Raw genomic sequence first — 13,342 nt, forward strand, 5'->3', positions numbered from 1 at the left:
AATCGTCGTAATATCATAAAATCATGAAATTTATTTGGCCAAGAAAATTGACTAGTACACTAAGATACTTCATCTGATTATACTAACTAATAATTGACGATTACTGCATATTAAGTGGGTAGCTACTTGGTTGTCCCGACTCCCGAGGGCGCTCCGGTTCTACTGTCTGTATCGTGCTCCGGAAAAGTGCATTTTATAATAATATTGATAATTCACAAGTCATTCGATCGTATCCTAAAAAGAAAATACTCTGCAGTTTCGAACGTGCGCTGAATAGTAGTGTTAATTCTTTAGAACTGGAATAATAATTATCGTGATTGTGAAAACATGATTGACAACATTTGTGTGGGTGGTTCGAATTCTTTTTTAAAATGTATCCATTGGCATAATGCGTTCAATTGTACAGAACTTGTTTCCATGTGGTCTTGTTCACTTCAAAAGTTTTAATACAATGACTTGATTAGTGGTATTCTGAAAGCATTGTGTGATGAAAATATTAAAGTTTTATTTTATTAGAATTTTAAATAAAACTAATTATCAAAAATTATGTTGCTTTTGTATTGGTGAATTTTAAAAATGGAATTATAATAAAGTTATAGGTGGAAACCAAGCCTAAAATCGCCCCTTGAACTGTGCGGACGTCAACTGAAGGTTATCATGATGTAAACAAATTTTCGCGCCAACTGGGTAAAGTTCGGACAAATCGTTGTTCCGTGTTATATTATTGTTCAGACTTGATATCAGTGTTCCGTGTTATATTATTGTTCAGACTTGATATCAGTGGTGTTCAATAAGTCTACCTTCGCCATAAGAATAAGTAAGTTTCAGTCAGCGTTTATTCAGCTTGCGATGTAATTATTTGTTATGTTTTAGCTAGGTTTTCGTTGGTGCTGCAGGGGAATAGCAATACCCAGTAATGAAGCCTGTCCGGTAGGCTATCTTTAGCCCAAGGAAAATGCTGACAATTTGCACGGTAGTTTGTCATTTTCAGTAAACGTGACCAAAATCGAAGCATTATAGTATGTCGTGGATAAGAGTACTAGGCATAAGTAAGCTAACCTTTGCCTACCCCCCAAAATTTCTGGAAATCCATATTTTCTGTGTATCCTTTTCATTGAACTGTAGGTACTTACAAATTAGGGTAAAACACTGCTGTGCAGACGGGCGGACACTACCATTGCGTGATCACTTTCCCAAAGAATAACTAGCACATCCAGTATCCTGAATTAGGGTAAACAACCGCATGGACTGGCCAACTGACCGACTACCACGGCTAGGCCACCCTCCGAAAAAGTACTTTTAACCCATCCTGACGCCAGAGAAAGTTATCAGTCATGAGTTGTTGGTAGTGAGAGAAGGAGCTCAAGACCTCTACTCTCCTTTCGAAGTAAGTATTTTCTCCAAAGTTAGAAATTAAGGCCATATTTTAAGATTTAAACAGAGGGTAATGAAAAGGGTGGCCAATGCAGTGCCCACAACCCAAGAAAGCTTTCAAAATTTTTACTTAGGGTAAACAACCGCATGGACTGGCCCAACTCACCGATGGTCACGGCAGGCCACCCTCCGAAAAAGTACTTATAATGCGTCCTGACACCGGAGATGGGCATCAGTCGCGACTTGTTGGTGAGAGAAGGAGCTAAAGACCTCTACTCTCCTTTCGAAGTAAGTATTTTCTCCAAAGTTAGAAATTAAGGCCAAATTTAAAGATTTTAAACAGAGGGTACTGAAAATGCGCCCCACGGCAGTGGAAATCTCACCAAAACGCTTTAGAAATTTTTACTTACAACTAAAAATGTTTCGAAGATTGACGCCATCTCGATGTTTACGGAGTCGCTTGTGTCAACAAACTTTCCATTTCCTGTGATAAATCCGCACACCACTTGTACCCACAGACGCTGGAGCACTTTTATCACAACAATCGAAACACGATTTCTCACCAACAACAAGCCAGGAGTAAACAGCTGTTTTGGTAGAAGATGACGAAGAAGCGTGCTCTTAGCTAATTTTTAAATAAGTAGTAAAACATCAATATTTTACATATATGATGATTAATTTGAAAATATTTGTTATTGAAAAAGTAACTCGACTCTGACTCAAATTTAAGTAATTATTTTTCTGAATTAGAACGTTCTTTTAAGTTCTGTATTATGACGTCACGACATCTTGACTTTCGTACCTATTGTAAATAATTGCTATACTCAACTGTCATTGCAGAACAGTTTACCAGTTATTCATGCAGATTGTTATCAGCTATACATGTAATTGTTATAATCGTAATGCGCATATATATCTTTATTATTTACTTTTTGGATATATGAAGATGTTTTACTGCTGGATTATCGCCGTAGTGTGACGCAATCGTTTTCGGTCCATGGGCCTCTGTCTGTTTTCGCACCATAAGAAATTATGGGGCCGAATTTGCAATGACCAGAAAGTCGTTAAAAGAGGAAAGTTAGCATTGAGGGGCATATGTTTTGACTGAGAAAAATACAAATTTATTCAATAGCTAGCTTGTAAAAAATACTTGGTTATAAAAACTTGATTGACAACTAAGCAGCATGTCTACTATGGGTTTCAGAGACAGTGCAAGCACGTTTTTGGGCAATACCTATTTCTGTAACGAACACTCTTAACAGAACGAGATTTTGCTATAGTGCATTACACCCAGTGCCGTAATTTATAAGGGTATCGTGAATCACTAATCGTAAAGAATAACGACACTTGTCCTTGTACCAAGAGACAAAAACTCCTTTATCAGAAATGGATACGAACACGCGTATAAAGCTCCACCTACCCTCCCCCCCCCCCCCCCTCCACCGCCATCCCTTTTCTTCTTCGTTCCTCCGCCTTCCTTTCTCTCTCTCTCTCTCTCTCTCTGTTGCCATTCGGTATGTGTTGACCCTCCAAACTGGGTATAAGACTACACACAAAACGTTGAAATTGGTGAAATTAGGCTATGTATTGGAAGTATATATACATAAATATTAAAGCAATTTTATCATTATTGCATTACTATGACAACTAGAATTCATGGAAACAGTTTATAACCTGTTAAGCGTCACCCACGTAATAATACGTTTACCGCGATCTACTCGGTAGCGCCTTCAACGGGATATTACGTTCAAGACTTTAACTGTGCTTGTCAAGCCGTCAGCCCCGTAATAATACGTTTTACTCGTATAGAAAGTGTAGGAACATCATTTGGTAACACTCTCAGCACATGGGAAACTTATTTCCAGCCTGGCAACTCTTTCCTGGTGGTCGCTTATGCTAGAAAACTGCCTGTCCCTGTTGGTTTTCTTTCAATACGCTTCGGCGTTTATCGAGACAAATTGGATTTCGCATCTTTCACAATGAATGTCCCAAAGATGAGGCATATTTCTTCAGGTGAGATCAATCAAATACTAGATGAGGAGTGTGATATTGATAACCTATTTGATGATGAGAGCTCTAGTTCTGAATCCTCCAGTGATGATACAAACTTTTCTTCCAATTGCGGGAGTGAAGATGACTTTTCTTTGCCGAGTGACTGGACTCCGAGAGAGAGAGAGAGAGAGAGAGAGAGGGAGGGAAGAGAATTTCCTACAGTTAATTACAGTATGAATAACAAGCATAAAAATCAATATTAACTTTTGAAAACTATCATCAGTGCTATGATCGCTGATTACAAAAAAAGCGCGACGGTACGTTAGCAGCGAGCTCATCAGGGCGGACGCTTAACAGGATAATAAATAAATGGAACGGCGTATGTGTGAAGCCTCCACTAATGTGGCAACGATGATTTTGCCATTCTTAGCATGCAAAACATTAAAGCATGCAAACATTAAAGGTTACATTTATTTCTGGCATACGATTATTAAAGAAATTCAATACTAATAAAGACTGAAATCAATGAAAGTGCTAGCAAAAAAAAAAAGCAAAAAAAAAAAAAAAAAACGTAGTCGTTCCTCTGCACTTTTCCGTATTCGTTCCTCTATGGTTTTCGGCAGCCAGATGTACGAAAACGTTAGAAACATTTGATTTTATCTACTTTAGAAATATCTGTAATTTTTCGGGGTAATTTGGTTGCAAAAAAGGGATAATATACATGAATTAAATCAAAATTTTTAAATAACAAAGTAAATTTAAACTAAATAACGAGTAAAGTAAACAGTTTAGGGAATAAAACTTTGCAGTTTCGTCGTCTGTCGTCGTCTGCTGTTCGAAATTGTGTTTATGGCGCGCGCGCTTAGAAACCAGGAACAGCAACGGGTTTAAAGTGCAATGTGGAGTGAACTGAGACCAAAATGTGTATAATAACAATCAAATAAGCACTGTGGAGTTTCAGTTGTGATGGCAGTAAGGATAAAAACCGCCGATTACAAGGTAAGAATGAATTCAGTTCCAACCATAACCCCGGGAATAACAAGTTTCATACTTTCACTAATATAGGCAACAAAATGTTGTTTTATTGTGCTGATTACAACTGCAATCTTGAGTAAGATCAATAAACGTTACATACATACGCTAACATTGTTCAAATGAGTGCTGGGAAGGCTGGGGAAAGATGGTGCGTCACTGATGAGAACCGTCCATGCAAAACGTAGCCGCCATATTGGATTTCAAAACTGCCAACATATTTTACGAAGAGCTCACATGCTTATTTTAGTTCGTATGGGGCTTTCATATATCACAATATGTTGACGAAACTTCAGTCTTTTAAATGGTATGCTTAGAGTTGCAATTGTATTCATGTTTCACCAATTAAATATCGAGTGAATAAGACCCGTCTACCGTGATGAGGGTTGGCCTGTCGTGATGTTTCACCCTACATCTCAAAATATTTAGAAGATTGGCGCCATCTCGATGTTTGTGTAGTCGCTTGTATCAATAAATTTCCCATTTCCTGTGTTATAAATCTGCACACCACTTGTACCCATAGACGCTGGGGCACTTTCATCACAACAATTGAAACCCCGACCTCTAACCAGAACTTATCTAAGGGGACTACGGCATTCTTTGCGGCGTTTTGCGTTCTTCAATTGTTTATCAGTGTTGCCAATTGGTATGTGTTTACCCTCCAAACTGGGTATAAGACTTACACAAAACCAGGGAAATAAGTTAAATTAGCGTATCTATTTGTAGTATATATACATATTAGAGCAATTTTACCATTACTGCATTACTATGACAACTAGAATTCATGGAAGCAGTTTGTAAATGCATCGACGTATGTGTGAATCTCCACTAGATTGGCAACAATGAGTCATTTTGCCCGTTGTCTGCTCGTATGAACTTCAGAAATATCTATAATTTTTGGGGGTTAATCTGCTTGCAAAAAAGGGATAGTAGACATGATTAAATAAACTTTTTGAAGTAACAAAGTAAAGTTAAACTAAATAATGAGTAAAGTAAACAATTAAGGGAATAAAGCTTTGCACCTCATAAACCGTGTACTCTTGTGCTGCCCGTAACTTTGTTTGTGGAGTGAGCGCTTAGGAACCAGGGAACCGCAGCCATGGTTCAAGTGCAATTTTGAGTGAATTAAGACCAAAATGTGTATAAATTACAATCAATTAAACACTGTGGAGTTTTTCAGTTGTGATGGCAGTGAGGATAAGACCACCGATTACAAGGTAAAAATGAATTTCAGTTTCAAAACCATGACCCTGGGAAATAAAAAGTTTCATACTTTCATTAATATAGGCAACAAAATGTTGTTTTATTGTGCTGTTTACAACTGTAATTTTGAATAAGATCAATAAACGTTTCATATATATAGTATATGCTGACATTGTTCAAATGAGTGCTGGGAAGGCTGGGAAAGATAGTGGATGTCCCCATATTGGATTTCAAAACTGCTTTGAGGGTAATGAAAAGTCTGGCTCTACGCAGTGCACACCACCTCCATACACTTTCAAAATAATTACTTACAACTACCAATATTTCGAAGATCGATACCATCTCGATGTTTGCGGAGTCGCTTGTGTCAACAAACTTCCCATTTCCTGTGTTAAATCTGCACACCACTTGTACCCATAGACGCTGGGGCACTTCCATCACAACAATCGTAAACAACTACTTTTTTAAGGAAACTACGATTTTTGGTAGAAGAAGAAGCGTGCACTAGATAATTATTTAATAGTTAAACGGCAGTATAAGGTCATGAATTGCATAAATATTTTACATAGGGTAAAAAAACCGCATGGTACAGGGGTGGACCATGTACGATCAATGTGTACAACTCCAAGAAAAGTACATTATAACGCGTTCTGACACCGGAGTAGAGGTCTTTAGCTCCGTTTCTCACCAACAAGAAAGAAATCGCGTCTGATGCCCATCTCCGATGTCAGGACGCGTTATAATGTACTTTTTTATACATTCAACTTCCCTGCCAGATATATACTTAGCTATAGACTCCGTCGTCTCCGACAGAATTTCAAATTTCGCGGCACACGCTACCGGTAGGTCAGGTGATCTACCGCCCTGCCCTGGGTGGCAGGACTAGGAACCATTCCCGTTTTCTAATCAGAATTCTTCTGTCGCCCGGGCCATCAACATTGTTGTTGGTTCCTCTCGATTGGTTTTTCTTTTTTCACCGGCAATTGATCTTCTTGACCGACTTTTGGTGACGTATCTGGATTGTTGGATTGGCATACGCTTTTGTGGACTGTTTTGTGGACTTGATTTTTGGAATTTTCTTTAAAAATGTCTGACTCTGGAATGGTTGTGAGACGTTGTGTGAATGTAGGCTGTAAGGTGAGGTTGCCGAAAGCTTCGGTAGACCCTCACACGGTATGCAAGGGTTGCAGGGAGTATGAATGTTCTTTTACTAATACTTGTAAGGAATGTGAGAATTTGAGTGAGAACGAATGGAAGAATCTAACTAATTATTTAAAAAAGTTAGAGAGAGAAAGAGTGAGGAAGGCTTCTTATAGAAGTTTAAGTAGTTCGAGATCTGAACTAATTCCTAGCTTGGGATCTTCCCCAAGGGTAAGTATTGCTACTTCTCCTTCCATTGCAGCCCCTTCTCCTATTGCAGATCCTGTAGATTCAGCGAAAGAACTTGCGGATCTAAAAGCAGCCTTCAAGTTGATGGAAAACAAAATGGCTGTCATACAAGGTAAGGCTAGTGATTATTCAGTGGACAGTGATATGAGTGTCCCCAGTGTAGTGGAGGGGGCATCTGGTCGGCTCAGCAACGCTCCTAGGTCTAGACCTCTTCCAAGCTCACATGCCCAGAGGAGAAGGAATGTCGAAAACCGAAAGGAGGTTGTGGAGAATCCCACCGATCAGGTGTCCCTTCGGCGGTTTCTGTGACACCCCAGACTGCCAGGATCGCTATTGTAAAAGACGTCCTGCGTGAGTGTTTTTCGTCGTCGGATCTTCATCTCCGAGACGTGATTGGAGGGATTCAGATCGATCTCGGCCACTCAAGAGGAGTTGAAGGCTCCGACTATTGATTCGAGCCCAGGAAACTTCCCTGAGGAGTCTCCCTCGGAGTGAAGAAGGCAAGAAGAGCCATTCTTTCAACCAGAGTGAGAAGGAGGCAGGAGGTGGAGGCTAATGGACTCCTCCCCTCCTCCTTCCCCTCCTCCCCGAAGAGGATAAAGAGGAGGTTACGAAGAGATTCATGATGGCGATGCAAGAGCAGATTTCGTCTTTTGTAGGAGTTCTGTCAAAGGAGCCTCCTAGAAGGAAAGACTCTTCCCTTCCGATCAAAAGATCCTCCAGACGTATGGAGGTATCTGCCGCCAGGATCGATACTCCTACTCGAGGTGAGGTTTCCTGTACGAACACTGGATGAACCTATCAGATGTCTGGCACCGGCCAGGAGTGAGGAGTCACCCAGGAGGCAGGAGCCAAGAGCCAGGAGTGAGGAGTCAAACCAGGAGGCAGGAGCCAAGAGCCAGGAGTGTGGATCATCCGGCAGGTGAGGAGGCAGGAGCGGAAGAGGCAGGGGAAGAGGCAGGAGTCAGGAGTCAGAGCAGGAGCCAGGAGCCAGGAGCCAGCCAAGAGGCAGAGTCAGGAGTCAGGAGTCAGGAGTCAGGAGGCAGGAGCCAGGAGTCCGGAGTCAGAGTCAGGAGGCGGAGTCAGGAGGCAGGAGTCAGGAGGCAGAGTCAAGAGCATGAGGAAGGCAGGAGTCGGAGACTCGTTCCTGGAATTTATGACTCTTCTCCAAATAGGAGCTCCTCTCCTTCTGAGCGTAGGAGGTCTTGGAAGGACTCTCCCTCCAAACGTGAACTTTCTCCTTCGTCTGATCGAGGGTTTAGACGAGTTGTCTGATGACGAACCTCCTGCTAATGAGGGACTCTCGATTATAAGGTCTTAGCCTCATTATTGCTTCAAGAGTTTGGAGATTCTCTTAGTCCGGCGGCTCCTCCTTCTCTCGTTCTCTCGAGACTCGGCTACGGCAAAATCTTCGGCCTTTTTGAAATGAAGCCTGCAATATCGATGAAGAAGCACTCCATTCTTTAGATTCTTGGATGGACAAGAAGAGTTAGGAAAGACGTATTCTGCATGCCTCCTCCAAACTACATGGAAAGAGATATTTGTATGGTACGGGACAGGAGAGACTATGGGTCTTTCTCTGCCTGCCTCTGCAGATGCGGACTTTTCCAATTTAGTGGAGGCCTCTAGACGTCACTCCTTAGGATCGGTCAGAGCGACGTGGAGCACTTCGGAGTTGAACCACTTTTCTAAAGGGACTTTTTGTCACTTTAGAGGTGTTCAACTTTCTGGATTGGTCACTCGGTAGTTCTGGCCAACAAATCTAAAGATCCGTAGTTTTCTTAAAAACCCAGAGATTCTCCATAGCGTCCTGTCTTGCATGGACAAGGCAGTACAGGACGGTTCGGGAGAAGTGGCTTCCCTTTTTGGTGCTGGTCTCCTAAAAAGAGATCAGTATATGGATCCCTATATTTCAAAAGGGGTTTCTCCGAGCCAGAGGACTGCTTTATTGTTCGCCCCTCTATCGATCATCTGTTTCCTTCTCAGTTAGTGAAGGATATATCTCGCTCGCTAACTGAGAAGGCGACACAAAGACTTACAACACAAACGTCCAAGAAAGGACGCCCTGTAGTGTCGGCGATTAAGAAGGACTCTTCGTCCTCTCAGCAGCCCTTTCGTGAGGTACGCGCTCGTCCCCCTGCCAGAAAGAAGAGCTCTGATAAGAGAGGAAGGTCTTCCTTTAGGCCCTTCAAGAAAACCAAATGACTTGTTGCTCCTTCAAGCACCAGTGGGCGCCAGACTCCTGAACTTTGCAGGAGTATGGGCAAAAAGGGGAGCCGACCCTTGGTCAGTGTCGGTCCTAAAGAAGGGATATGTAATCCCCTTCGAGAACAGCCCTCCCTAACATCTATGCCTCGGGAACTGTCAGCGAGGTACAGAGACCCGTAATGAGAAAGACTCTCCTTCATATGGTGGGAACAAATGTGGGAAAAGGAGGCCATCGAACTTGTGCAGGATCCACACTCCCCGGGATTTTACAATCGCCTTTTTCTAGTACCAAAGGCATCGGGTGGTGGAGACCAGTTCTGGACGTAAGCGCTCTGAATCGCTTTGTTCAGAAAAAGAAGTTTCGCATGGAAACGTCCGCCTCAGTAATGTCGGCTCTTCGTCCAGGAGATTGGATGGTCTCTCTGGACTTGCAAGACGCATATTTTCCACCCGTTCCCATTCACCATTTGTCAAAGAAATATCTTCGTTTTGTAATAGGAGACAAGATCTTTCAATTCAGGGCTCTGTGCTTCGGTCTGTCTACAGCTCCGCAAGTATTCACCACCTGATGGCGAATGTGGCAAGATGGCTTCACCTAGAGGGAATAACATCTCCCTCTACTTGGACGACTGGCTAATCAGGGCCAAGTCGGAGATTCAGTGCTTGGAGGACTTATCAGTAACAAGGAACATGATAGAATCGCTGGGATTGCTCGTGAACCTCGAGAAGTCGCAGCTGATCCCCAGCCGAGCTTGGTCTATCTGGGGATTCAGATGGATTCTCGGGTTTTCGAGCATTTTCCTTCGCGAGAAAAGAATCACTCGAGGTTTGTCGAAAATCTCGAGCTTCTTAGAGAAAAAGAACAGTTCAGCGAGGGATTATCTGAGCCTTTTAGGGGGGACCCTGTCCTCACTAGAAAAGTTCTTCTCTCTGGGAGGCTTCACCTTCGCCCTCTTCAGTTTTTCCTGAAAGGGGTGTGGAGTTGGAAGACGGGACAACTCTCGGACATCTTCCCCGCTTCCACAAGAGGTAAAAGATCATTTGAATGGTGGATCCTTCCTCTTCAAAGAACGAAGGCGTATCGCTTGCCCTGCAGAACCCAGACCAAGTGTTATATGCCGACGCTTCGGAGTCGGGATGGGGAGCGACGTTAGGAGCAAGGGAGGTGTCAGGCACCTGGACAAAAAGAACAGGTGTCCTGGCACATCAATTGCAAGGAACTAGTGGCCATACACCTAGCCTTAAAGTTCTTCGAAGAGATAGTCAGAGGCGGGGTGATACAGATAAACTCGGACAACACCACGGCTCTGGCTTACATACGCAAGCAAGGAGGCATGCACTCTTTCTCCCTCTTTCAGTTAACAAGACACCTGTTAACCTGGACAGAAGAAAGAGGCATAACTCTCCTCACAAAGATTTGTTCAAGGCATCAAGAATGTGAGAGCGGACAGACTGAGCAGGAGGAATCAGGTCCTTCCCACAGAATGGACTCTACACGAAGAAGTGTGTCGAAGTCTTTTGGTCCCTGTGGGGGAGACCTCACATAGACCTGTTTGCGACGTTCCTCTCCAAAAGAATAGAGATCTTTTGCTCTCTAGTGGAAGATCCGAGAGCCTTCGCAATAGACGCGTTTCTCCTGGATTGGTCGGGTGTGGACGCATACGCCTTTCCCCCGTTCAAGATCCTGGGGGAAGTGCTCAGGAAGTTCGTAGCTTCGAAGAACACAAAGTTGACGCTAATAGCCCCATTTTGGGCCAGCCCAGGAATGGTTCACAGAGGTATTGGAGTGGATAGTGGACTTCCCCAGATCTCTTCCAAGCAGACCAGATCTACTCAGACAACCCCACTTCGAGAGTTTTGGTCATCACACCTCCCAGGTCTCTCTCTGACTGCCTTTCGACTATCGAAAGACTTGTCAGAGCGAGGGGCTTTTCTCGCAAGGCTGCGGGCTCTATCGCTAGAGCCCGCAGAGCTTCGACGAGAAGAGTATACCAATCAAGTGGGAAGTCTTTAGGAGGTGGTGTAAGAGTCAGAGCTGTCCTCCTCCAGTACCTCTATAGTGAATATTGCCGATTTCTTCCTCTTTCTGAGAGGAATCACACCTTTCTGTCTCAACAATAAAGGGATACAGAAGCATGCTGTCTTCAGTATTTAGGAATCGAGGGCTAGATATTGCAAGCAACAAGATCTACACGATCTAATTAGATCCTTTGAAACTTCAAGGCAGCTACTCCTAGAAACACCTAGTTGGAATCTAGACGTGGTACTGAAATTCCTTTCATCGGATAAATTCGAGCCTTTACATCTGGCTTCCTTCCGCGACGTCACTAGGAATGCTTATTCCTGGTGTCTCTCGCTACAGCCAGAGGACGAGCGAAGTGCACGCTCTAGATTCCACAGTGGGGTTCAAAGAGATGCTGCCATCTGTTTCTTTCCAGACAATGTTTCTGGCAAAGAACGAAAACCCCGTCAAAACCGTGGCCCAGAAGTTTTGAGGTAAAAGGCCTATCTAACCTCGTAGGCAGAGAGATAGAGAGGTCTCTCTGTCCAGTGAGAGCTCTTGAATATTATTTAGAGAGGAAGAGACAGATGGGAGCTTGTCAACAAGGTCTTTGGTGTGCGGTGAAGAACCCCAAAAGACTCATGTCCAAGAACGCCTTGGCTTTCTTTGTGAGAAGCGTAATTACGGACGCTCACAAGAACTGCTCGGAGGAATCCTTCGGTCTTCTAAAGGTCAAGACCCATTGAGGTGAGAGCAGTAGCAACGTCCTTGGCGTTCCAAAAGAATATGTCTCTAAAAAATATCATTGAGACTACATATTGGAGGTGCAATTCAGTGTTTGCATCTCATTATCTGAAGGATGTGAGAGTGACCTATGAGAAGTGCTTCTCTCTAGGTCCATTTGTATCAGCAGATACAGTGCTGGGTCTTGGAGCAAAGACTGATCCTTAAATATTGTGTTTTATCGTACATAAACCCTCTTGTCAGATATGTGCTTGGTTTTCTATTAGCAAGCTCACTGATGTCGCACGGGAGCATAGTGTCATTGCTGGTAGGGGATCAAGGGTATGTATGGCTAGTTAGGGGAGTACAAATTTTTTTTTTGTATATTTTGTAAATGAAAGTGTAATTATTTTTCGAGTTTTTTGGTTGTTTGTAAGGAGTTCGGGGATAACTCCTTGCAATCTTAGAACTAACATGGATGTTAGGATCAGGTGATCGGGATCGGTGTTGTGCTCCTTGAACAAGGTGTATTGTCATGTTAGTGGAATAGCACCCAATGACAAAGGCCTTTAGGCTCTGCCGAGTAAGTGGATAAGACCCCATTGGCATGACCCACAAGAACTCTTAGCCATAGATCAATATCTCGCTGAGGCTCTTGAGGCTAAGCAGACTCCAAGGCAGTAGCCGCGAAGTCTTCAGCCTAATAAGGTAGGAACCAAGGTTTATTAATACCTACAACATGTTGTTTACCTGTCTATTTCAGTAGTTAGCAGTCTCTTACCCACCACCAATGGGTGCTAATCAGCTAAGTATATATCTGGCAGGGAAGTTGAATGTATAAAATGATATTGTCATGTTACAATAAAGTTTTATACATACTTACCTGACAGATATATACGATTAATGGCCCACCCAGCCTCCCCGCAGGAGACAGGTGGAAGAGAAGAATTCTGATTAGAAAACGGGAATGGTTCCTAGTCCTGCCACCCAGGGCAGGGCGGTAGATCACCTGACCTACCGGTAGCGTGTGCCGCGAAATTTGAAATTGCTGTCGGAGACGACGGAGTCTATAGCTAAGTATATATCTGTCAGGTAAGTATGTATAAAACTTTATTGTAACATGACAATATCATTTTTTTGGGGTTGTACACATTGATTGTACATGGTCCACCCCTGTACCATGCGGTTTTTTACCCTACTATTCATGATTATAAATTTGAAAATATTCGTTGTTGAAAAAGTAACTAGATTCCTGACTTAAATATCAACAGTTTGCTTGTAAACAGTACCTACGGCGTTCTCGTGCTCTTCATTGTTTATCAGTGTTGCCAATTGGTATGTGTTTTACCCTCCAAACTTGGTATAAGACTTACCCACAAAACCAGGGAAATAAGTTAATTAGCTTATCTATTTGTAGTA

General features: G+C 42.8%; 1 protein-coding gene across 1 annotated transcript in view; it reads left to right on the forward strand.

Moving 5' to 3' along the window:
• Positions 1-605: 605 nt before the first annotated feature.
• The window catches only part of LOC135224816 (uncharacterized), a 451,449-nt gene continuing 438,712 nt past the window's right edge, over positions 606-13,342 (forward strand). The window contains 1 exon segment of the mRNA XM_064264139.1: positions 606-817. The gene's annotated coding sequence lies outside the window, so the exon portion shown is untranslated.

This window comes from Macrobrachium nipponense, chromosome 12, assembly GCF_015104395.2.
Source record: "Macrobrachium nipponense isolate FS-2020 chromosome 12, ASM1510439v2, whole genome shotgun sequence".
In the NCBI taxonomy this organism is placed as follows: domain Eukaryota; kingdom Metazoa; phylum Arthropoda; class Malacostraca; order Decapoda; family Palaemonidae; genus Macrobrachium; species Macrobrachium nipponense.